Source organism: Felis catus, chromosome A1 (assembly GCF_018350175.1).
Source record: "Felis catus isolate Fca126 chromosome A1, F.catus_Fca126_mat1.0, whole genome shotgun sequence".
NCBI classification, from domain to species: Eukaryota; Metazoa; Chordata; class Mammalia; order Carnivora; family Felidae; genus Felis; species Felis catus.
The window spans coordinates 146,924,685-146,952,257 of NC_058368.1; the positions used below are offsets into that span (position 1 = coordinate 146,924,685).

The 27,573-nt window shown below is 38.1% G+C and overlaps 2 long non-coding RNA genes across 2 annotated transcripts in view; one reads left to right on the forward strand and one right to left on the reverse strand.

The window, feature by feature from the left end:
* Nucleotides 1–1,221: 1,221 nt before the first annotated feature.
* LOC123379008 overlaps nucleotides 1,222–27,573 on the reverse strand; it is a 77,272-nt gene continuing 50,920 nt past the window's right edge. Inside the window, exons 2-3 of the long non-coding RNA XR_006582885.1 lie at nucleotides 4,393–4,531; nucleotides 1,222–3,262 (exon numbers count right to left, since the gene is read on the reverse strand). This is a non-coding gene — a long non-coding RNA (uncharacterized LOC123379008). The remainder of the gene's footprint in view (nucleotides 3,263–4,392; nucleotides 4,532–27,573) is intronic.
* LOC109502153 lies at nucleotides 10,215–27,115 on the forward strand. The gene is made up of 2 exons (XR_002160566.1): nucleotides 10,215–10,307; nucleotides 26,757–27,115. It is a non-coding gene; the product is annotated as an uncharacterized LOC109502153 (long non-coding RNA).

Below are 27,573 nucleotides of genomic sequence, written 5' to 3' on the forward strand. Positions count from 1 at the left end.
GGAAAAAAAAAAAAAAGGCTTTGACTCACCCAAATCTCACAAGACTTCTTTCAAAGCTTTAGCTTCCCTTTTGGTACCTTACTCATTACTTCCTGAGAATGACCTGTCTTGTAAGTACAAATCACTAGATTTCTAGAGATGGTGCCTCACTGAGTCATTTTGGCCTGAAAACCCCATTTCCAGGGCACAACATCATGGATAGCGGCACACCCGTTATGAGACATGTGTTAGCAGAACTGAACCATTTATGCATCAAAAATGTTTTTTCCTAAAGTTTTTGGATGTCAAACAGAGAAATTAAACTGAGTGTAAGTTAGAAGCCATCCACTGAATGTGGTCATGTTCTGTGTTGTGGAACATGGTTCTGCAACTACAAACCAGCAGTCGGTTCACTGAGGCGGGGGGGGGGGGGGGAGGGTGGGGATGACCTAAGCTTGGAGGTAAGACCAGAGTTCAGGACTCGCCAAACTAGGGATCAGAAAATCTCAAGAGCAGGGTGGACGTATTACAGAATTAGAATTGTGAATGGTCAGTCCTAAGTAGGAACCTGTAGAAGCCAGTAAGTCATATAGAGACTCTGAAAGTAAATAGAAGACATTCCAATGAAATCTGGCTAATACAGGCTGGCTAGGTGAGTTTACTTTTTAAAAAATGGGTTCATATGACCTTCATAAAATTAAAAAAAAATATGTGTATAAATTTAAAAATCAAAGGGAGAATTGACATCTTGGCAATATTAAACCTAAAGCTCCATTTATTCAAGTTTATGTTCTTCAGGCTTGTATTATTCCTCCAAGTCTTTCTGTTGTTAGGGCTATTCCTGGCTTCATTGTGGTTTTGTCACTACTATTGTTTCCTACAATGGACAAAATTTTTTTTCTATTTTTTCTTTTAATTGGTTATTGTTGGGTAGGAACCTTAATAATTCTGATGTTGACCTTGTATCCTGCACACCTTGTGATATCTTCTATTTGTGAAAATCCCACAATACATAGGTAGGGAATACATTTAATTTTGTTTCTTCATTTATAATACATTGCATTGGCTAAAATTTACAATCCAATAGAGGAATTATCTGTATTTGTCATCTAAGTAGATTTTTTTAAAACAAAGTGTTGAATTTTATGAAATGCTTTTTTTCTTCTATTTATTATAATCAGGTGGTTTACCCTGTTAACTTTTATTAATGTAATACTTACTAGTTTTCTATTGAACTCTTTCTATATTCCCAGGGCAAATGGATTTAGAACATGATGTATCATTTTACATACACCTTTACTTCTAAATACTACTGTATTATTTAATATCTTGGCATTTATATTTATGTTAAATTGCTCCCTGAATTTGATTTCATTTTAAAGTGTGCTATTTGTAGGTGTGTCCTTTTCATTTCTAATGTTTGTGTTACGTTTCATCGATTAATCTTATTTCTCTTTCAGTTTTTCCCCCTTAAATCAGGTTTGATTTCATTGGTGATTTTTTTCATTTCTTTGTTTTCTACTTCCCTTACACCTGCTCCTATTATTTTCTTGCTTCGACTTTCCTCAGATTTATTTTGTTTTTACTTTTGCTAGTTTCTTCAGTTAAATGCTTAACTCATTTAGTTTTTGAAAAAAAATAAAATCTGTTTTAAAATACTTTTCAAAGAAATGAACTTTATTAGATTTACATTCTTAGAACACCAATGCCTCCATCCTATAGATTCTGCGCTATAGTATTTTCAGTTGTCATTTGTTTCTAAGTGTGTCATCATTTCCATTACAGCTTCCTTGGTATCCTGTGAGTGAGTACCTAAGGAGCACGTTTTAACGTTTTAGTGTATGTGCGTATGTGTTTTCATACACGTTTACTCTTTCGTATCTAATTTGCTTGCATTGTGGGTAAAACCTGAAGTCTGTATGGTGTTAATTTAGATATTTTGAGACCTTCTCTCAAATGTCTATCTCTGGCTTATAGTTTTAAGGCTGTTTCTAATTAGCCTCAAAGTCCAGAAGTGGGTCTTATAATTAAAGTTTAAAGCTTCTTTCCTGCAGTGATACTGAAGACGTGGAAAGTGTGGATGCTAATCATACAGGTCTCTTGATTTACTATTCTGAATGTATTCATTGCCTTTGTACGTGGGCAGCTCCATAGAAACAGTAACATTTAAGAGGTGGCTGGGTGGCTCAGTCACTGAAGTGTCTGACTTTGGCTCAGGTCATGATCTCACAGCTGGTGAGTTCTAGCCCCATGTCGGGCTCGGTGCTGACGGCACAGTGCTTTTTAAAATTATGTTTTGTGAGAAGGGAACTCCCTTCCTGTCTGTAACTTTAAACAGTGGCCCCTGACTCACCTGAACTACTTTTGGCTCCCTACTCACAGGGGCTCATAGAGCTTAGCTCTTGGTCCCTACTGCCTGCTCCCAGACCCAGAGCTCAGATGACCAATGGGTTTGGGACCTACTCAGGATCCTGCTTTCTTTCTGATTCAAGATAAGTTTTAGTTCACCTTTTATCCTATTATGCCATTTTGGTTTTTCCTTTTTGTATTTTATTCCTATGTGTTTTGATCAGAGGAAGTCATCCGAGTATAAACTTCCTGTACTTTATTTATTTAAATGATTTTATCTTAAAAAATTTGGAATTTTTCTGTGTATGGTATGGGATGAATATCTAACTCCTGTTTTTTTCTCTGAATAAAAGTATCTCATTTATGCAGTGATAAATGATAATTCAGTCCATCCTGTGGGATGGATTTAAAATATCACAAATTGGGGGTGCTTGGTCTGCTCAGTTGGTTAAGCATCTATTTCCCCTCAGGTCATGATCTCACATTTCGTGGGATCAAGCCCCACATTGCATTCTGTGCTAACAGCGCAGATCCTGCTTGGGATTCTCTCTCTCTCTCTTAAAGACATAAACAAACAAACTTAAAAATAATATCACAAATTGGTGGACTCTGTAAAATTGATTTGGAACTCACCAAGATGTCTATTTCTATATTTATACTTTCTTTTGAAATTAATTTTGAAAGGAGCCCAGTCTTTACAGTTAGTACAGTTCACAAATTTCTTATCATCTTAAAAGCCATTTCACTGATTTGTACAACTTGCCAGGCCCTAAAAGCATCGAGTATGCAAATTATAATGTAACATGCAAGTCCTTTACCTTTCAAGCTCGTGGACGCCATTTCTTTTGACTCATTAGGAGGATTTTTGAAAAATATTTTTCCTCTGATTTTGCTTGCATATGGCATAACTCTCTCCAGACTGCAGGTGGAATATCTGCAGAGGAAACGGTTAGTGTCTAGTCTAAGATTTGGTAGTCAGTATTTGGAGCAATAAGTCATCTTTTAAAGATCACTAAACCTCGCTTGGCCTTAACTTCTTCATCTGTTAAAATGAGAGAAATGGATTATCTGACCTTTGAGATTCATGTAGGAACATGGCTGTGTCTGTATCCTGGATCTGAATAAATAAAATAATAGTAAATGGCACTTGGGAGGAACTACCATATGGTGTGTAACTAGGTGTGATGCTCTGTCTCATCCTGTTAATTTAAAATTCGTAAAAAACCATTAGTGAGTTGGAAGACAGAGTGAAGAACCTATTAATTACATGGGCAAGTGATGCTATATAAGGGGATGTTACAAATGGGGGAAGAAATGATAGGTGTGGCATGCATGCCCAAGAGAGAGTAAAGCACTTGCTGACTAATGTGCACATTATGTTTGTTATTCTAGCAAGAATTTTTCTTAATGAGCCAGATTCTCCCATTGTTTAAAATTGGTCCCTTAATTCTTCCAGGTGCTAGAGTACCATGCCCTGGAGTATCAAAGCTGCCTTTGATGTTACCCTCATGTCCCAAATGTTGCACTTGCTGAAGCGTGGTTTAGGCAGCTGAGAAGATCTGACTCAATTTAATGTTCAGTTTAATGTACCAGGGGTTTTTACATGATCTCTTATTTTATCCCTGGAGGATTATATTAATTGCAATGGAAACACAGAGCTAGTAACACACTTAGCATTATTTATCTCGGCATTAGGCACACTAAGGACCTATTTAGCTGGTGGGAGCTTCAGAAGCATCATTTTCAGTTTCTAAAGAAGTCAAGTTTTATTCCCAATCCTTTGCATTTCTTAGCAAGTCTCTCTGTAGCCTTAATGAGCTATTCACCTTCTCAAAGGAACACTGAGTATTAATAACAAACTATCCATATTGCCCAAAGGGACCAAGGTTTTGTCGACTTCTAGTCTTCCTAATTTTTCAGATTCGCTGACTGTGGCATAATTCTGGTTACTTATTCTTTCTCGTTTTGCTGCTGCTGTTGTTTACCATCAAAGCAATTTCATAACTTTGACATGAATGCTACTTTCCAGTGCTCTGAAATGTTGATTTCAGTATATATACTCACAGTTGCCGTAGCTCACGTTCAGACTAATATAATGTTATCAAATATTTGCCCTTCATGTTTCTGTCTTAGGTTGTGTTTTGACGGACATGAATTGAAGTTACCCCTTAGGACTCTTTGCCTAATCTTGGCCTTTCCCCCTCTGAAAGAAAAGAAGACAGATTATTTTCATGTTAAAGTTTTACAGTCACTCCCTATACAGGGGAAGTGAAAGGAAGCATTAAACGTCACAAATTACAGCACATTTAGACTTTCACACATTTTTATCTGAGACAACTATGGTACCATTTTGCATACTTACATACTGTCTTCCTATCTTTTTGTGTATACACAATGCTTTTCCTTAGTTTTTTTTTTTAATGTTTATTTATTTTTGAGAGAGAGAGAGAGAGTCTGAAGCAAGCTCTGTCAGTACAGAGCCCAACGTGGGGCTCAAACTCAAGAGCCATGAGATCATAAATTGAGCCCAAGTCGGACACTTAAACAACTGAGCACCTCAGGTGCCCTTGTCTACACCATGCTTTTGATCCATTTTGCGATTACCTTTGGGGAACAGTGACAATTGTACACCTAAGCATGTCTGCTGCTACGAATTTTAAACACTTGAATTTTGGTTAAGAAGCACAATGCTCCGTTACAACATTATTTGTTGGGAAAACTCAACCAAGCACCAGTGTTATCAGGATCAGGTTTCTGAGGACTTGAAGCTCCAATCAAGTTGTCCGTAACCACTTTCATTCATAGGTGGGCAGTCAGAGGGATAACTGCATATGCACATGTGAATGGCTCAGCCTTCTCCAGCAAAGCACAACATCTGAAAAACAACCACTTGACAGACAATAAAAATTAATGAAATAGCATTTCATTTCTTTGGCATCAAACAGTGCATTTAATGGACCATTATAAACAGCCATATAATTTCTAATTCTAATAATCTTAATTTGGTTAATCTTGTGATTTCGCTCCCAAATATTCTGGACTGAGTTGCTGGCATGTCTTTACACCTAAAATAAATTCCACTGCACAAATATTTGAATATCTGCCTCAAATTGTGTTTCACAGGACTAAAGCTTAGTGTTATTCTGTCAGCCAAGGGTCTGCTAGCATTCTCCTGGGTGCACAGTATTCGATGAGATCAGAGGACACCAAATAGAAAACAGTAGGTCAGATCTGGTTTACATTTATCTTCTGATAGGTCTGAATTTTTTTTTTAGTATTTGATAATCAGCTGCTACCACTTAAAAACGGGTATAATGCGTATAAACATATGGGTTCCTTGCTTTTCTTTATAAATCGAGAGATCAGACAATCCTGGGACTACTGAAGTATAGCAACTGTTGGCCTGGACTGAGTAGTGCTGCTCCCTGCTAGTCTATTTTCATAGTCCCCTCTCATCCTGTTTTGATATTCTAGATAATCCATTTGCAATTTTCAGGAGTAATGCCCTTGTTCTTCTCATCATCCCTTGGAAATCACGTAGAGTCTCCAAATGTCAGTACCAATGCCACATTTTCCTGACATAGCCTGTCTTACTCGCTAAATTAAGGGTCTCCTCCTTTGTCCCCCATTGAAACCTTGGATATAGTTCTATTAAAACATTTATCCCATTAATGATGTCAGAGGGCATTTCTGTTTTGTCTGTGGCCCTTATGTTTCTCTGCTTCCTGACTTGTTCCTTGAAGGCAAAGACCATATATCATGCAGACTTAATGTGTTCACAATCAGCAGTTTGCTCAGCACATGGAAGCTGAATAAACTCTGGTTGAATAGATGATTAAGAAGTAAAATATGTAGGGGCACCTGGGTGGTTCAGTTGGTTAAGCATCTGACTCGGTTTTGGCTTAGGTCATGATCTCATGGTTTCAGGAATTCAGGCCACCAGTCTGGCTCTGTTCTGCCATCACAGAACTTGCTTGGGAATCTCTGTCTCCCTCTCTCTCTCAAATAAACTTAAAAAAATTAGAGAAGTAAAATATATATTTAATTTTTGTTAATGTTTATTTATTTTTGAGAGAGAGAGAGAGAGACAAAGCATGAGTGTGGGAGAGGCAGAGTCAGAGAGACACAGAATCTGAAGTAGGCTCCAGGCTCTCAGCTGTCAGCACAGAGCCTGATGCGGGGCTTGAACCCACAAACCGTGAGATCATGACCTCAGCCAAAATCGGATGCTTAACCAACTGACTCACCCAGGCACCCCTTAAGGATAGGTTTCATTAAGTTCAGCTTTAATGACAGGTTTCATTAAATTGAGCTTTAATGTCAATTTTCATTCACACTTTTAATGTTTGATGGCATAAGGCTTCTTTCTCTTCCCTTCCTCCTTTTATTTTCCTATCCTATAGGCTGTGGGTGTACATGCACAAACACCTACACACACACATACCACCACATAGCAGAATAATCATACTTCATAAGTATCCACTAATTTGGAAGGGTGCAGTAGTACAGAAGTATCAATTTAAAATTTGCAATATAAATATCAGACTTATTATGTGCCACTGACTTATATAGTTCATTAAATCTCATTTTTGTTGGTTCTAAAGGTAAATGACAAAAATAAGATTAATTTTATGCAGAGACAGAATTAAAAGAAAAATGATACTCTAAGGGTTCAGACTCTGCTATTTAGTATGGATCGTGTAGATGTGGCTGTTGTCTGAATGGAAGTTAGGAACTTTTACATAAGCTCTAAAGGAGTTGACTACAGAAAACTTCTTCGTGATTACAGTAGCACGTCTACTTGCAAATGTGGGCCATGAATACCCTCATCTGTGTGCCTACCGTGGAGCCGTTTGTCTTTATGGGACTTTGCACAGCTGACAGCTAATGCAGGCGTTTAAATGCAAAATCTGACACTGATGTTTTCCCCCCGAATGACACTTCAATACATAAATTATATGAATGTAGTTAGCACTATTCATTTATGAAATAATGTAGCTACCACTTAGTAATGCAATTCAAAACATCTTTCACTTTATTTAGCCATTTCCAACCCCATTACATGGAACTATGAAAAGAATAAAAATTGATTAGATAAGGAGCGACAAGTGGGCAAAAGCATTTCCCAGCATGTTGCCCGCCTTGTGGCAAAATGATGGAACAGTAACATTTTACTTCCTATTGAGATGTTGCTTGCTTAGGTGGCCTGTTTCTGATTAAAAGCATCTTTGTAATATTGCCTCCACTTCCATAAAAAGAAAAATATGCTCTGTGCCAAAGAGTCTAGTACTAACTGCAAAAAAGAGATGTTACTGTGGCAAGATAGGATATTCTTGGTTCCAGTCCTGTAGGATGGTGGGTTTTGATCGGCAAATTAGGCTTCTAAGCTTCTAGTTTCTCTATGTTGGGTCAACGATAAAAGTGGAAATAATATAACCATTCCTAGTGGCTAAGACTAAGTATAATTTTTGAGAACTTTTTGAATGCAATTTCCTTCAAATATATTATTGGTAATTGTCAAAAAAACCTGGAGATGGAGTACTGTCCTTTTTTTATAAATGTGAACTCAGACTCAGCCCAGCTAAGTATCTGCCTGAGGGGGGCAGTGAGAGTTTGAGCCACGCCTGCCGCTGGTAACTCCTTAGCTTTCATTCTCCCAGGTACCTTAGGGCCTATGATGCCTCTTTGTGTAAAGATAAGGAGGTCCCGCTGACTGTCTTCCTTAATGTAATTTGTGGGTCTGTGTGGTGGGGTTCCTCTTTGTTTGCTTTCATGAACTTATTAGACTTCTGACAAAGGTATTTTGCTGTTTAGGATTTTCCTTTTGAATTTTGGGAGACTGGTCTGGACGCAGACTTGCTCTGTTTCAGGAGTGGTGGGGAGAACACACATTCATCTCTCTGATGGCACTTGGGTGTGCGGTCCTGGCAAGTTACGCTTTGTCAATGAGCTCGGGACACACTTGTGTACTTGCTCACAGAGGCTGACTGAGAAGCAGCTCAAGCTAGAGTCTGATAAAGAATAACTGGTCAAGGGACCAGGAAGATATTGCACGTTTACTTTTCCATCATGTGGGTATTAAGTATGGGGACCTTGCATTTTGAGCAGAAGGCTGGTAATTTCTCACGTGATCTTTATCAAGAAGTACAAAATCAGTGAGCAGCATACAGCTTGAGGAATGTGTCTCAGGTGGGTTGTGAATTATACAACCAGATGGCCTCACCTCTCCAAGGGCTGTTCCAAAGTCATATACATTCTTTATTCATTAATTTTCAATTTTTTGCCTAACATTTTCATTGGTATTAGCCTTTTCTGCAAGGGAAAAATCCATTTTAATAAAAGAAAAGAGTAAATTTGGATATTACTCATTTTGCAGGAAAATACAATCCTATACTTAAAAAAAAAAGTAAATGCTAAGATAGTATTTGTGATCAAAATATATCCACAAAGTGTCTTTTGCCCTTCATTTATCAGAACTATTTAAGTCTTGTTTCCTTCTGAGATCATGTGCCTTATTAGTGGCAGACAGAGCTTTATAGACTAAACATATTTATGTTCTATTTTAAATATAACATGAGGCTTATTGCACAGAACTGTTTTTCTTTTCCTCTATTTCTTTTTCTAAATCCTATATAAGCCTGATACTCTACTTTTAGTCAACTGGACTCTTCACTAATTTTATACAGGAAAAGGTATGGGGTTGGAATCTCAGGCTGAAAATCTAATATTTGGAAATCAAAGAAAAGACTTAAATGATCACGGTTAACACCAGAAAAGCTTTATGTTAAATATAGACAAGGAGATCCTAAAGTAATTGGTGTAACTAATTTCTTTCAAAGTTTCTTTCTTTCAAAGTTTCATCCTCAGCTTGAAGCTTGTATGATTTCTGAAGCAACTGTCACAGACATATGATGGAAGAGCAAAGCAAAACGAATCCTATCTCTTTTGCATTTATATATATTCATTAGATCAACACATTCTTCTTTCTGTTTTGCATAATCTGAAAGTGGTACTTATGAAATTATGAACACAGTGCAGATGGTCTGCTCTAATCGGTCCAGCCTCTTCACAGTCCATGAACTGAGCCTGTCAGTTCCACCTCCAGCAAGGTCATTCTGCTGCTCTCTCTCCACCTGTCCTCACTCCTTCCCTCCAGGGTCCTGCACCCGACCCTGTCTTTCACCCATTCTTCCTCTGTCTCAGCAAAGATGTAGCACGTAATTGCCCATTGTTCAGTCCTCTGCTGTGCTGCTCTTGGGTGTGAGTCTCTCCCTCCACTACTGGATTGTGGGCCCCCTGAAGATAGGGAAGCTGTCATCTGCACCCCTCAGCACAAAGCAGAGCTTGGGTTCTCAGCAGGAACTCACTGATTGAGAGCCTGCTTTCTGCTACTTTATTTTTATTATTTAATTGAGTGAGATTCTGCAGGACGTAAACTGTGCCCTTGAAACCAAGGCACCCTTGGGAGCTATATTAACTTAGGGCACATGGGCCCTATTTATTTACTGTTTCAATATACTGAGTTAGCTGTACTATCAATCACATAATCTGACAGTCTTTTAAAAATGCAGTGCTTCTTCTGCATCTTTTGGCTTTGCTCCTTCTCTGATGACCTTTTGGAAGCAGTGGAGTGGGACTAGGGTAAGAGGAAGACTTGTCATGCTCTGTCAACTTCTACAACCTGAATTAGAAAACTGAAGAACAAGGATTCCTCTGTCATTTTTTAAAAAACGAATAAAGCAGTACCCTTCCTACAAGTACAGAAAAGCATAGTATTTCTATTTACTCTTAGAATTGTAGACATAGGATGAGGTGAGTGTTTCCCTTAGGGTGGCATTTGTCAAGGTAGACCTGTACTTACACTCCTGTTTTCTCTTTTCTTTTATAGAGGCCGTCTGGTTCCTGTGTGTGTCTGAGATAGCATGGATGAGTGTTTGGGGCCTACTTATGACTAAGCCCCCAGACACATCTCAGCCAAGGTACATTTCCATTCAAGTATTCCAAATAGTTCTTCCCTGTCCATCAGGTTTTCTGGGAGCTCTGAGTTAGGAGGATGGATCTAGTGGTGATGAGCTTGAAGAAAGCCTGGGAGGAACAAATAAATCCAAGGCCAGACTGCTGCCTAAATAGTCAAGCTACAGAGGTAAAAATTTTAAACGTGCCTAGGTTGGTGTTGAAATGCCCATTGTTTGAAGGGTGTCTGAACAGAGCAAAAACAAACCAAAACCAAAACAAAACAAAAAACAAAAAAACCCTCCTGGGCATTCCAGCCCAGGAGAAAAGGGCTGCTAGTGGATGCTTTTAACTAGGCTAGATAGACCCTGGACTGCCCAGAAATTTTGATGAGAACTTAAGACTTGGGTAAAAGACTGATTAGGTAGATGAGACATCCATGAAAGGAATCTAAAGTCTGATGCTCTCACGAGGACTCTGAAAGAAGATAGGATTCCTGACATTCCTTGCCGGGGTGTAGTAGCTCTTAAGCTACTACCACACCTGGCTCTCTAGGCCTCAGGGTCCTATACTCAGCACACCTTTATTGCTGGTCGCAGAGCTGGGCAAGTGTTGGTGGGGATTCTCATAAGGACTCTTGAGAAAACAGGTCAGTTTGGGGCTTTGACTAAAAATGGCATAAGGGTGGCCTGAGACCATTGGGCCAAACCTAGTCCCTGATTATGCCCTAGAGTGAACCCAAACTCTCAATCTCTGAATTATTCTGATGGATCTTCTGGCTTTCAAGACCACAAGGGCTTTCTCTGGGCAAGATCAGATGCCGGGATTAGGCTCCAACAAAATGTATTTCTTTGGAATCCATCTAGCATGGAAATAGCCTTCCCTTGGTCGGCAGCCCATGTGTGGTACAGCATTGCTCAACACAGCACATTCTTCCTAACGTATGACTTCAGAGGGAAGGTGGGACTAAGTGTGGAGGGTTGAGGGTAGAGGTTTCTCAGAAATGTCTGTTGCTCAAAGCCGCTATTTTTCTCAGTTGAACAACTTTGAGCTTATTGCTTTCATTTTCCTCAAATATCTATCAAGGCTTTGTAACTTATGAGCAAACAAACTGAAACAGAAAGCCATTTTTTAAGTTAATTTTATATTTGGTACAGGATTAGAAACTGCTCTGTTCACACATCGGCTATAGCCTGTAGCACAGAAACCATGCCTGCTTTTCCAACACATCGCTGTGATATTTGGTTAGAAGGGGATTAAGGATACGAAAAAGAAAAAAAGGTCAGTTTCTATTTGTAGGTAATTCTCAATGTCCCTTCTCAGAATCTCAATTACTACTTCTCTCTTATTTTCTTTTCCATGTGTGTCATGGCCTTAAGACTTTTTGGAAACATTAACGTCCTACATTCTCATCAGCAGCCATGGATCATAGTACCACTCACTAACATTTTATTACAGTGTCCTGAGCTGCCCAGTCACCTCATGCTAAATTTAGGTTTAAATAAATAGAACATCTTAGTTGCAGTGCTACTAGAAAGCAGATGGAACAAGAATAAGGGGATCTATTGCTTTCATATTGCTGTATTGTGACAGGTAACTGAGAGTTTTTTTTTTTTTTTTGAACCAAATATATAGATATCGATCATGTTCCTGAGTCATTCTGAATACATTACATGTATATTCAGATCTGGTTTTGAGTTCAAAAGTCCCCAGTTGAAACAGTTGTCAGCCCCTTAGCCTTCTTAACCCCCTAGATTGTTCAATTTCATATTTCTGGTTTATTCTGGAATGACTCATGAGATGCACCCTGCCTCCCCAACAAGTACAAGGTAAGGACTAATGTTAGTGTTCCTCAGACTCTTGTACAGCCTGCCATGAACTTGGTTGTACAAGAAATATTTCCTGAAGGGATTTGCCTTTTAACGTTATAAAATCAACACTTAGTTAAAAAATATTTTTTTAAATATAAACACAACACAAAATATGAAAGCTGCCACGGAATAGAAGTTGAAACAGTAATGGTGCTCTTACCCCTATCTTCTACTCAGTTTTCTTCCTGAGAAGCAGAGGCTTCCTGTGTAACTTTTCAAAAATCCTGTATTCATTTACACACACACAGAGAAATGTTCATATGTGTATATCAAATGCTAAGTATATATACTGTCCTGCATTTGATTTTTTTTCCTAACCTAACAATGTATCCTGGTGAATTCTGTATCAACATTACAAAGCTAATGAATTCTTTTAAAGAGCTGCATCAGATGTATTCTATGGATATGTTGTTCCTTTTTACTATTATAATTTTATTAACTTTTTACTATTATCAATGATATAGCAAGAATATCTTTGTATATGTCATTTTATAGATGGGCAAGTATAGCTAAAGGATAAATAGAATTGCTCTGTAAAGGCACTGATAAATTGCTCTCTACCAATTTCTTCTCTAACCAACTTACAATGCATGTGTTGACTATTTCCTTGACATACCCTGTGATACCCAAGGGAAAAAAGTGACATTATTAATGGCAAACACTTACATAGCACTTAGTCTGCACCAGGCGCTGGTCTATGTGCTTTACATATATTATCTCAAGTAAGACTCAAAACAACCTTGGGAGGAAGGTACTTTCATCTCCAATTTACAGTTGAGATAAGATTTTGCTTCAGGTCCCCCAGCTAGTAAATAGAAGATGACATCTGATCCCAAGCTCTCTGGCTCTAGAACTTAGTTCCTATAAGCATGACCCTAAACAGTGCTAATCATGGCATTTTTTTCCCCTGAATATTCTCTGATAAAGAAGAAGTTCTCAGGAAACAAATGTTCAACTCTTCAATAAGGAAGACAGCACCCCCATCATCCTTACAAGTATTAGCTCCCGGCTCACTAGCATATTCTCTAACCTTACTCTGGCCATAATTTGTTGAAATATAATATTGCTATAGATGAACCTTGCACTACTCTGGCCTATGAGTTGCTCAATTTCCTCTCAGTCATCTTAACCTCCACTCGATCTCAGCTTTCTTTTCTTTGCTGTTCCTGTTTTCCCACTCAGTCCTTTTAATATCCATACTCCACCACTTTTCCCCCCCACCAGAATCTAATGATCCATTGAGCCTATCAGTTTTTCACTGTTCATTCCCACAATGGTGCCCTCATTTCCCCCCAACACAGTAGCTTAGATTTCACAGTCCACTGCTACAATTAATCTTACTTAGATTACTGTAGAGCTGGCCTCTACACCTCTACACTCTGTTCCCTTGCCCCCTTCCAATGTAGTGTTAAAACAGCAGGTGCCTCTCTTAAAATATAAGTCAGATTAACTCACTTGTCCGTTTAAAACCCTACAATATGTTCCCATTTGATTCAGGAACAAGGCAAAGTATTTCACACTACTTGCTCTTTTCCTCACACTACTGAAGCCCCATGTTCCCATCCCCAAATCTTTGTACTTGTCTTGTGCTTTTGCCTGAAACATTTTTCCTCCAGATTCCTATGTGGCTCCCTCCCTGACTGTCATAATCCCAAGGAAAATAGTGTGCAAATGTTAACTTTATACCTTTTTACTATAGAGCTCAACATAGTGTATTTCCCATGATTAACCAAACTTTTAATCAAATCTTATCCACGTACTGTTAAAATTTGGTGTTAGATTAAAGGTTTCTCTCACTCTTTCTGATGCACTTCTTCTCACTATTAATATAAATTCCTGGTTTTGGAGATGGAGGTTTACTTAAGAGATCTGACATGAATGTGGCTACATTTGTTCCAGAGCAAGAAACTGTCAAGACTGACTGTCACCATAGTGCTTGGCACATTTACACAATGAAAGGCTACATAGTCATTAAAAAGTAATAAAATACAGCCAAAAATGCTGATACAGAAACATCACCAAACTAAGAAAAAAATAAGCGAGAAAAAACCCCGTATACCCACTGTTTCCTATATATTTTCCTACATATTTTGATTCCTATGTATTTTCCTATAAATTCCTATATAGGATTCCTATATATTTTCTCTACTTGTAGGTGTAAGTATATGTAAGGTACTATTAAGAGTTTACATTGGGAAAAAAGAGGCTAAGGAGATTTTTAGTTTTCATTTTCTTTGTTTTACAAGTTTATTTTAAAACCATGAACACATTTTTAACTTCTGTATTTAAATTTAAAGTTACATTAAATTATTGAGCCAAGTTATCTAGCATAAACTTACTTATTTTAGTGAACAACAAATCACTCTTGGGCTCTGAGCATAGCACCAGGCCAGGTGCAGGGGAGGCCATTAAAGAAAAAACAATCACTGACCTAACCAAACTTAAAATATGATAAAGGAAGTAAGATTCACAGAATCAATGAGAGAAGAGCACAGAGTACATATAATTCAGGCTAATGTCCTTGAAGTGAATGATATATATTACGTGAATTGAGACAAGGAAAAGACAAGTTGCCAGGTGTCATCAGGCCAAGAAGATATAATCTGCATTTAGTGTTGAAAGAAACCTAAGGATTTGATCAGGGAAAAGAAATGGAAATGACAATCCAAGAAGGAGTAACATATATCACGCAACTTTAGTAAGGTCATGAGGAACAAACCAGCAAGGTCAAAATGTTTTACGAAAGTGGATTAGCACCAGCGTGAGGACTGAAAGAGATGGGCAGAGACTGGGGAGGAAAGAAGTTGAAAGGTTAACAGAGAAATCTAAGTCTGAATATTTCTGTCTGAAGTAGAAGAATAAAATTTAGGTGGAGAGAAAAGGATGAATCCAAAATAGGCTGAAAAAGAAAAAGCAATCTTATGTAGAGCCTGATTAAATGTTTGCCCTACAAAATGATTTTTAGAGAATAAATATTTCAGAAAAAGAAATGTTTCTACTTTTCTTACACTGAGCACATACTGATACAATATCATCTCTATCCAATTAAGAACTAAAGAATAGAAAAATAGTTTTATAAAAGGTCTCTCAGTAGAATTAACTGATAGCTATAAATCTATTTAGTAAAATTGAATATAAAACTCAAAAGAATAGATAAAAACAATGTACTAAGAATAATCTAGATGCAAAATTTAGATGTAACAGAAAATATTGAGAAGCTAGGTACATGAAATAAAAAAAATAAAATACATTGCAAACTCATGGTTTCTAGAGGAAAGGGAATGGTTTTATGTAACTCTTAATATAATATTTCAACCTTGACTCCAAACATTGACAAATACTTTTGTCTCCATGCCACTTCTCCTGGAATGGCCTAACCCTCCAGGATAATGTTAAGGGAACAGAATTCAAGGTATAGAGTGATTAGAGTGCTTTGCACCCCTACATAGAACACAGAAGGCTGATCACCTGCTTTTTCTGAGGAAACATTTCTTTTTAAATTTTTTTTTTTCAACGTTTATTTATTTTTGGGACAGAGAGAGACAGAGCATGAACGGGGGAGGGGCAGAGAGAGAGGGAGACACAGAATCGGAAACAGGCTCCAGGCTCTGAGCCATCAGCCCAGAGCCTGACACGGGGCTCGAACTCACGGACCGCGAGATCGTGACCTGGCTGAAGTCGGACGCTTAACTGACTGCGCCACCCAGGCGCCCCAGGAAACATTTCTTAATAAGAATTTTGTTTTGTTTTGTTTTTCAAATAGTAATGCCACACTAAATGAGGCAACTTGGATGAGACCACTACATGATTCATTACTTATTATCTATTCCAACCTGGGTCACAAAGAATAGCAATAAGTCTGCAATGCCCAGAAGGTCTCTGTTGTATTTCCCTGCATAGGTGTCACATTCTTTCCCTTCACTTACACTGTTCTTGATCTCCATCAAAACTCCTTATCAAACTCTTGCTAGACCCTCCCCAAAGTGAGATTCTCCAGGCCATGTGTAATTCCACCTATAATTACTGTTCATTTAACTTGCATATGGTTTTTCTTATTATAATTCATTTTCATAAGGTAGGATACTATTATCAGGTCAATACAATGAAGCTTTGCCCAGAACTCCTAATGCTGCCTGAGCTGATTTCTAATAGGTTCTTGCCTATCCTTCTGCTATAGGATGAAGAAGTACCTCTCAAAAATGTCTACTCCCTAATGTCTGAAACCTATAAGTAGGTCATGTTACATAGCAAAAAAAGACTGTCCCGATGTGAAGTTTATGGATCTTGAAATGGAAAGATTATCCCTTTCAGACAAATCTAATCACACCAGCCTATAAAAGGAAGGGAAGGAAGCAAGCAAGCTAGCTGGTTGTTTCATACCCATTTAAGTGATAGTTAAGAAAAATTAATTTGGCAACTTTTTGGTGAAAAGTTGACTAAATCAGAGCAAGACTGGATTCAAATTGCTTGTGTGTTATTTTAATATTGCAATAAAACCAACAAAACAAAAAATAAGAGGAGAACCTTTCCCAGCTGGAGTCAGAGGGATGCAGTGTGAGGATCTGACCCAAGTACTGACTCTGAAGATGGAGGAAGGGGACTATGAGCCAAGGAATGCACGTAGCATCTAGAAGCTGAGAACACCCCTCAGCTGATAGCCAGCAATGAAACTGAACCTCTGTCCTATGACTGTAGGGAACTGAATTCTACCAATAGTCCAAATAAACAAGAAGATTCTTTCCCAGAGCCTTCATAAAGGAATACAACACTGCTAACCCTTTGATACCAGTCTTGTGAAACTCTAAGCAGAGACTTGAGCCCACTGGACTTCTGACCTACAGAACCTGAAGTTATAAAATTTGGTATGAAGGTACTCAGTTTCAGGTAACTTATTACAATAGCAATAGATAATTAATATACCTTCATAGTATGTTAAGAGAATGCAAGTCATGCAATGGATTCTACTTTTCTCTGTTCCTGTTCTCCCTTCCTTTCCCCTCAATGTCTAGCTAATAGGCACAATTCTTCTTCATTCTACAACTTAACTTCAATTGCATTTTCAACAGCATTTTAAAACAGATAGAAATCCTTTAACAAGTAAACATAAGACCCAATATTTTCATTATAATAATAAATGTAAATGGGAGATTAGACCGTAAAACAAAATCCAAACAACATACTTAAACCACACTGCACAGGTCCACTTATACACGGAGTTTTTTGTTTCAATAAATACAGTACAGCACTGTAAATGTATATTCTCTTCTGATTTTTAAACCTTTTTCACTAGCTTACTTTATTGCCTAAACACATATGTATATATAATACATAAACAGATGATTAACACATTTTGTATATTTTATCAGTAAAGCTTCTGGTCAAAAATAGGCTCTTAGCAGTTACATTTTGGGGGAATGACAAGTGGTGCATGGATTTTTGGCTTGGGGGGGGCTTAGTTACAATAATAACATCGACAATGAATTAAAAACAAAAGGCTCAAAATAGGATAAACGTAAAAAAGCTCAAAATGGGATGGATTGGGTCATAGGATGGAAATAATAGTCTTCACTTATTTCACTTATTTTGCTTTCACTCATTACTATTAAGTAACAAGACTCATTTGAAAACCCCTTTGCACACTTATAAAAAATTTTCCCTTGGAGAAAATACTCCCCTCCAGTTTTTAAGAATAAATCATGTCTGGATAGTAAGATGGCAGCATAGTAGGAGGACCCTAGCCTTGTCTTGTCCCTGCAACACAAGTAGGTAGCTATCAAATCTTTCTAAATACCACCAGAAACCATTCTGAGGACTAAAAGAACAAACTGCACATCCAAAGGGAGAGAAGAAGCCACATAGAGGAAGGTAGGAAGTGTGGAGATGTGGCTTAGAGGAGAAATGGATTCCAAGTGCTACAGACAGGAAGGAGCCCTTGTCACAGAGAAAGGCTAGAAAGTGGAGTCTGCAGGAAAGGAAAACATTTCCCCAAAGCCAGCGGCTGCAAAAATGAGAGGGGTTGATTTTCTTGCAACCAGCAGGGTTTAAAGACTGCAGTTTTAAATAAAAGCCAACAGGCTTGCCTGGGATAGAGCCCTGGGCATGCTCCACTACTTGTAGAGAGAAATCAGGCAAACCACCCAGGGGGCAGAAGGCTTTGAAACAGTGACCTGAGAAATGCCTGGGATACACAGAGGGGAGATTATTTGCTCCTCTTGGAGTGAGTTGCTGAGAGGTAGTGTTAATGGGATGCCTCTCTGGAAACAAAGGAGCTAGCTCTTGCCACTGCCCTCCCCCACGTCTCAGCATAAACATAGAACTACCTGTATTAAGCAGCAAAACACTGACACTTGCTGTCTACCCTGTTTGTTCCAAGTCCCATACTCCTGCATCATGGTGTGACTGCCCTTCTGAGTCAAGCTTGCCTCAGTCCCAGTATGTCAAGATCCTTCCCCAAAAGACCAGCAGAAACCCCTAACCACACCACATGTCCTGACCAGAATCCTGCAAAGCTTTGCGTTTGTGGAAGTAGAATCAGGTCTCATTTAACAAGCAGACCACAGCATATCTAGTTATAACTTGCCATATTCTGGGCAAAAAGCAAACACTACCCATTTCAGGCAAGGAGAGCCTCTAGGGATGATTGGCCTGAAGGATAGAGAAGCCAAAACACAAGAGTAAAGCACATGCAGCCCACACCATAGGCATTCCCTGAAGCATCAGACCCAGGACACTATATGACCTCTTCTTCATAAAGCCATTACTCTCAGGAGCAGGGACAATAATGGGTTTTTCTAACATACAAAAGAAGATAGAGACTTAGACAAAATGCCGGGATGGAGGACTTCATCCCAAATTAAAGAACTAGATAAGGTCACAGCCAGAGATCTAAGTGAAACAGATACAAATAACATGCCTGATGGAGAGTTTAAAGCAACAATCTAAGGATAGCGGCTGGGCTTGAGAAGAGAATGGAAGACTTCAGGGAAAACCTTACTGCAGAGATAAGAGTTAAAGAATCAGAAATGAAAGAAAACAATAACTGATATTGAAAATAGGCTTGATGCAATCAACAGAAGGATGCAAGAAAGAGGAATGAATAAGTGATAAAAAGGACAAAATAATGGAAAATGATAAAGGTGAAAAAAGAGAAGTATTATGGAACATGAGAATAGACTTAGGGAACTCAGTGACTCCATCAAAAGTAATAACATTCATATTATAGGAGTCCTAGAAGAAAAAGAAGAGAGAGAAAAGGGGCAGAAAATTTGAGGAAATAATAGCTGAAAATGTTCCCTAATCATGGGAAGGAAACAGACATCTAGATCCAGGAGGCACAGAGAACTCCCATCAAAACCAATAAAAGCAGGCCTACAGCAAGACATATTGCAATTAAATTGGCAAAATGTAGTGATAAGGAAAAAAATCTTAAAAGCAGTAGCAAAAGAAGTTATTAACTTATAAGGGAAGACTCATAAGGTTACCTGCAGATTTCTCAACAGAAACTTGGCAAGAAAGAAGAGAGTGGCAAGATATATTTAACATGCTGAATGGGAAAGATACGCAGCCAGGAATACTCTTACACAACAAGGCTATCATTCAGAATAGAAGGAGAGATAACCAGTTTCCCAGACCAACAAAAACTAAAGGATTCATGACCACTAAATCAGCCCTGCAAGAGTATTAAAAGGACTCATTGAGAGCAAAGGAAAGACCAAAAGTGACAAAGAGAAAGGAACAGAGAAAATCTCCCGAAACAATGACAAAATAAGTAATAAAATAGCAGTAAATATACATCTACCAATAATTACTCTGAATGTAAGTGGACAAAACACAAGATCCATCTATATGATGCCTATAAGAGTCTCATTTTAGACCTAAAGACGCCGATTGAAAGTGAAGGCATGGAGAAACATTTATCATGCAAATGGACATCAAAAGCAAGCCGGAGTAGTAATACTTATATCAGACAAACTAGAGTTGAAGTTTTTTTAAATACTTATTTTTGAGAGAGAGACCAAGTGTGAACAGGGGAGGGGCACAGATTAGGAAGCAGGCTCCAGGCTCTGAGCTGTCAGCACAGAGCCCGACATGGGGCTTGAACCCATGAACCATGAGATCATGACCTGAGCCAAAGTCAGACACTCAACTGACTGAGCCATGCAGGCACCCCTAAGACAAAATCTACTGTAAGCCAAAGACTGAACAAGAGCATTTTATCACCATAAAGGGGACAATCCAATAAGAAGATGTAACAATTCTAATTATGCCACCAATATGGAGTACCCAAATATATAAAGCAATAACAAACATAAAGGAACTCATTGATGATACATTAATAGTAGAGGACTTTAACACCCCATCTACTCATCAGTGGGCAGATAATCTAAGCAGAAATACAATAAAAAAGCAATGGCTTTGAGTGACACACTGGACCAGATGGACTTAACAGATATATTCAGAACATTTCATCCTAAAGCAGCAGAATATACATTCTTTTCAAGTGCACCTGGGACATTCTCCAGAAAAGATTACACAAATCAGGTCTCAACAAGTACAAAAAGATTGAGATCATATCATTCATATTTCCTACCCACAATTCTATAAAACTTGAAGCCCATTACAAGAAAAAAAATTGGAAAGACCACAAATACATGGAGGTTAAACCACATACTACTAAACAATGAATGGGTCACCAGGAAAAAAAAGAAATTAAGAAAAAAATACATGGAAACAAATGAAAACACAATTGTCCAAAACCTTTGCGATGCAACCAGAGTGGTCCTAAAAGGAAGGAACATAGCTATACAGGTGCATACCTCAAGAAGCAAAAAAAAAAAAAAAAAAAAAAAAAAAAAGAAAAGAAAAAAAAAATCTGAAACAACCTAATCTTACACCTAGACTTTTGTCTGATTATTATGGCCACAATTTCCAGTATTATATTAAATAACAGTGGTGAGAGTGGAAATCCCTGTTTTCTTTCTGGCTGTAAAAGCTCTCAGTTTTTCCCCATTGAGGGTGGGGACAAATAAAGCCCACAGCCAGCAGAAGGAAGGAAGTATTAAAGATTAGAGCAGAAATAAATGATATAGGAACTAAAAAAACAATAGAATAGATTAATGAAACCAGAAACTGGTTCTTGAAAAAAATTATTAACATTGATAAACCCCTAACCATACTTATCCAAAAGAAAATAAAAAGGACCCAAATAAATAAAATCACAAATGGAAGGAGAAATAACAACACCACAGAAATACAAAAATTATAAGAGAATATTATGAAAAACTATATGCTAACAAATTGGACAACCTGGAAGAAATGGATAAATTCCTAGAAACATATAAACTATCAAAACTGAAACAGGAATAAATAGAAATCTGGAACAAACTGATAACCAGCAAAGACATTGAATTAGTAATAAAAATATCTCCCAACAAACCGAAGTCCAGGTCCAGATGGCTTCACAGGTGTTTCTACCTAACATTTATAATTTTTTAAAAATGTTTTTATTTATTTTTGAAGGATAGAGAATATGAGGGGGGGAGGAGCAGAGAGAGAGGGAGACACAGAATTCAAAGCAGGCTCTAAGCTGTCAGCACAGAGCCTGATGCGGGGCTTGAACTCACGAACTGTGAGATCATGACCTGAGCCAAAGTTGGACACTTAACTGACTGAGCCACCCAGGTGCCCCCCACCTTTTAAAGACGTGTTAATACCTATTCTTCTCAAACTATTCCAAAAAAATAGAAATGGAAGGAAAACTTCCAAATTCATTCTATGAGTCCAGAATTACCCTGAAACCAAAACCATATTAAGCCTCCCCTAAAAAAAAAAAACAAAAAACAAAACAAACAAACAAAACAAAACAAAACACAAACAAAAAACTACAGACCAATATCCCTGAGTAACATGGATACAAAAAATCTCAATAAAATCCTAGCAAATCAAATCCAACAGTATATTAAAAGAATCATTCATGATCAAGTGGGGTTTATTTCTGGGCTGCAACAATGGTTCAATATCCATAAATCAATCAACGTGATACACCACAGTTATAAAAGAAAGGGTAAGGGGCGCCTGGGTGGCGCAGTCAGTTAAGCATCCGACTTCAGCCAGGTCACGATCTCGCGGTCCGTGAGTTCGAGCCCCGCATCAGGCTCTGGGCTGATGGCTCAGAGCCTGGAGCCTATTTCTGATTCTGTGTCTCCCTCTCTCTCTGCCCCTCGCCTGTTCATGCTCTCTCTCTCTGTCCCAAAAATAAATAAAAAAACGTTGAAAAAAAAAAACTTAAAAAAAAAAAATAAAAGAAAGGTAAGACCCATATGATCCTCTCAGTAGATGCAGAAAAAGCATTTGACAAAGTGCAACATCGATTCATAAAAGCCCTCATAAAGTAGGTTTAGGGGGAACATACCTCAACATCATGAAGGACATCTATGAAAAAGCCACTGTTAATTAATATCAACCTCAGTGGGGAAAAATTGAGAGCGTTTCCTCTACAGCCAGAAAGAAGATAGGGATTTCCACTCTCACCACTGTTATTTAACACAGTACTGGAAATCCTAGCCATACCAATAAGACAATACAAAGAAATAAAAGGCATTCAAATCAGCTAGGAAGAAGTCAAACCTTCACTATTTGCAGATAACATGATACAGTATATAGAAAACCCAAAAGACTCCACCAAAAAACTGATAGAACTGATACCCAAATTCAGTAAAGTCGCAGAATACAAAATCAACATACAGGCATCTTTTGCATTTCTATGTATCAATAATGCAGCAGCAAAAAGAGAAAACAAGGAATTGATCCCACTCAACACCTGTAAGATAACTAGGAATAAATGTAACCAAAGAGATGAAAGATCTGTACTCTGAAAATTATAAAACACTAATGAAAGAAATTGAAGATGACACAAAGAAATGGAAAAAAAATGCCATGCTCATGGATTGAAAGGGCAAATATTGTTAAAATGTCTTTATTTCCCAAAGCAATCTACACATTTAATGCAATCTCTATCAAAATATGACCAGCATTTTTCACAGAGCTAAAACAAGTAATCCTAAAATTTGTATGGAACCACACATGACCCTGAATAACCAAAGCAACCTTAAAGAAGAAAAGAAAGGCTAGAGGCATCAAGTTTCTGGACATCAAGTTCTATTACAAAGCTGTAGTTATCAAAACAGTATGATACTGGCACAAAAATAAACACATAAAACAATGGGACAGAATAAAAACCCAGAAAGGAACCACAACTATTCAGCCCATGAATTTTTGACAAAGCGGGAAAGATTATACAATGGGCCAAAGACAGTCTCTCCCACAAATAGTGTTGGGAAAACTAGATAGCAACATGAGGAAGAACGAAAAGTTGACCACTCTCTCATACCCTACACAGAAATAAATTCAAAATGGATGAGAGACCTAAATGTGAGACTTGAAACCATTAATAATCCTAGATGAGAACACAGGCAGTAACCTCTTTGACACTGGCTGTAGCAATTTCTTACTAGACATGTCTCCTAAGGCAGGGGATATAAAGGCAAAAATAAACTATTGGGGCTTCAAAATAAAAAGCTGCTGCACAGTGGAGGTAACAATCAAAACTAAAAGGCAGTGTATGGACTGGGAGGAGATACTTGCAAATGACATGCCCGCTGATGGGTTAGTATCCAAATATAAAACGAACTTAGAAAACTCAACATCCAAAAAATGTATAATCCAATTTAAAAAATGAGAAGACATGAATAGACATTTTTCCAAAGAAGACATGCAGATGGTGAATAAACACATGAACACGTACTCAACATCACTCATCACAAGGGAAATACAAATCAAAATTATAATGAGGTACCACCTCACACCTGTGAGAATAGCTAACATTAACAACACAAACAAAATGTGTGGGCAAAGATGCCGAGAAAGGGGAACACTTTTACACTGTTGATGGGAATGCAAATTGGTGCAGCCACTCTGGAAAACAGTACCGAGTTTCCTCAAAAAGTTAACAATAGAACTACTCTACAATCCAGCAATTGCACTTACTATGTATTTACCTTAAGAATGAAAAAATACAGGGGCGCCTGGGTGGCTCAGTCGGTTAAGCGTCGGACTTCAGCTCAGGTCACGGTCTCACGGTCCGTGAGTTTGAGCCCCGCGTCGGGCTCTGGGCTGATGGCTCAGAGCCTGGAGCCTGCTTCCGATTCTGTGTCTCCCTCTCTCTCTGCCCCTCCCCCGTTCATGCTCTGTCTCTCTCTGTCTCAAAAATAAATAAACGTTAAAAAAAATTAAAAAAAGAATGAAAAAATACTAATTCAGAGGTATACATCACCCAATGTTTATAGCAACAGCGCGGAGCCTGCTTGGGATATTCCCTCTCTCTCCCTCTCTCCCGTCTCTCTTTCTCTCTCTACAAAATAAACAAACATTAAAAAAAAAAAACCCTTTGGCATTCTTTGAACAATTTTAAAACTTACCATTTAACAAGAGAGAGAGTCTGTGTTAATACCCTCTGTGCTTTCAGAGAAATTAACACTTCAGCTGATGTCAATACTTTTTTTTTTTTTTTTCTTGTAGTGATGGTCTTGCTCAAATTCAAGTTTTAAAGCAACTTTTCTAAATGCACATCCATAAAACATTTATGGACTCTAATGAAGATGTATTATAGGAAATGTCTAAACTACCCAGTTTGGGGGAAAAAGACAAAGCAAAACTTAAATGCAAGGGGATGAAATAGATGAATGTATGTGGTTGACATTATCATTCACTTTTTTTTTTCAGTGTTCAGATTAGAGCTTTCTTTACAGCATGCCATAAATACATATTTCTATTTTATAATGTATGTGCTACTGCACCATAGGTGACCAAAGGGAGTTTTTCTTGCTGACTGCTAACAGTGCTGGAAATGAAAGGGGATGTAGACCTTGGATATATTATCAATCCTGGGGAGATTAATCTGTTTTGAATTGAGGGTCTCCATTGCTCCGAGATTGGTCTGGGTCAGTACAATTATAAGGTCAAACCTGAGAGAGAAGGATCCAGAAGCTGGGGGAGGGATAATAAGCACAAAGCTGGAGACAAATTTAGCCAGTCAGTGACAGTGGTATGCTCTGACCTGGAATGGTATTTTAGATAACTGCTCTATTCTTCTTTCCTTTAAATGTGAAGCAACATTGTAATTGGATAGCATAAATTTCCAAGTCTCCATTTTGGCTATGGGGAACAGCGTACAAAATCTGATTCGATTTTACATTTGGCTTTTCTCTTTTTTTGTTTGTTTCTTTTGTTTCCCCTCTTTGAGTCAAGGGAATTATATATGAACACTAATTGTCTAGGGGTTAGAGATATCTATTATTAATCACCAGTGAGTTCAGAAGTACAACCTATTTTAGGATCTGCACTCTAATTTCCTAATTTTCCTTTGGGTAGGGAGAGAACCAACCAATGGCACAAATTACAATTCTTGTTCCACAAGGGAAAACAATGTCCAAGGATCAATTGTTTTTCTTTGATCACCAAAAATAATGAGATCTCCAGCTGGTCAGTTTCCATTACGGATTTCCCTCCTAATGCAAAAGCTGAGAAGGGGAAGGTATGTTTAATACCTCTAGGATAGAGACAATATTAGCCTGCAGTCTACTGGGAAGCAAGCACATACGTGCCAGAGAGGACTCTATGGGAAGGATCTGATGGCACTTTTTAAATTCCCTATAATCTGCAATGCATGGTACTTCTTTATCTTACTGTTTTATATTTACCAACCCCAAACCTAAATAGTCTGGCAGTTTTCTAGTTAATCTGATTATTTTAGGCAGCCAGATTAAGTAATTCAGTTCCCAGATGGAATATGATGGACCCAAATGACCTGGTTTGGTGACTTGCAATCCTCTAGTTGACATCCATATAGCCAAATCTCCACATCATGGCAGTTTTACAACGCTTGGAACCACTGCTTTGAGTATCAGTTCCATCAGCCAGCAAGGCTGGCTCTTGCTCTTGTTAAGTTTAGTTGCACATGTGTTGCTTGCTCACATCCTCCTTTACTGCCAAAAAATCCAGTTAGAGAAATAGATAAAAGATAGTGGGATTGTTAAAGATGGCTTTTTGAAGGTTGTGCAGAGTCATGCTTTCATAGTGAAGGAGGAACAGGAAAAGTGATAATTTCCATTTTTTCCTCAGCCTCACTGGGGACTTGAGTTAAAGTAGCCGAAGGATTAACGTGGCATCAGCACTCTGATTGGGTCTAATCCTTCTCAGGAATCCTATTAGAGTTTTCACTTGCACAGTCCTGGGGAGACAGCAAGGCTGCCCCACAGCCCCCCCTCCCTGGCATGTTCTGGTTGGCCAGGCTGCCAACCAGAGTGGCCCAGAGCCCGGGCCGAGTGGCCAGAGCTGCCCCAGCTTGGCTGTGGAGACAGACAGAGTCTGCAACTCAGCACAGCCCTGGTTCCAGGCATTTTTGGCTGTGTAGATATAATTTCTGTTTTCAAAAATATCCCTGAAGCAAGCAGTGAGCAGTCCATAAGAGATCTTTTGTAGATTTTCCCTCTCCTTCTGTATTATCCATATCTAAGAGGGGTTTTGTTTTTGTTTTGTTTTCCATAGTATTAGTTTCAAGGAGAACACTCAAAAGGGAGTAAAGCTGAGACACTGAATTGTTGTGAGAACTGAATTGGAGGAATCAAGTCACAGATGAGCTTTTACCTCAAGAATTTTCGTCATTGCTGCCCTTGGAACTGCAAACCACCCGGGAACACACCATATAAAGAAGCATGTTTATAAAGAATGAATTTGCCACTAGAACTTGAACATAAAAAATGAATGTGCAGTCCTAAGCAATTTTAATCTCATAACCAAGGGAATAAAATCACCTAATATCTTTATCTAAAATCTAACAGCAGGTATGTATAAGAAGAAAACCAACATGAAAAACAGTGAAAAAAGACAAAAAAAAAAAAAAGAAATTGCCTTAAATTACAGCCAAACTTGTATTACATATTAGAAACTAATTCTAACTGAAATATTTGAGGAAAAACAATGCTATATGGCTGTCAGAAAACTTTTAAAATAAGTATATAGATAAAATCTTACCTAAAGTTTTCAGAATGACAAGTTTATGTAGAAACAGAGGTGGGAACTAGGTGTTTTTAGGGGTCCTTTGAAAATCTGTAATTTGATAGTTTCTGTCTTTGATAGTCTACATGCCTTGTGTTGCTGGGAGAATAAAATACCAAAAAACACACTCGTCTCTTCCTATTCTTTATTCATTCTTTAATATTAAGAATTTATTCATTCTTCTTGGCCCTTTCAAGAGTGTTCAGGAGAAAGTACTTAAGTTCAGAGCAATACCAAGAATCAGCAATTGTGGGCACAATGGAGTGGTGTGCTGGGATTTGCAGATCCTGGATTTCACTATAATTAT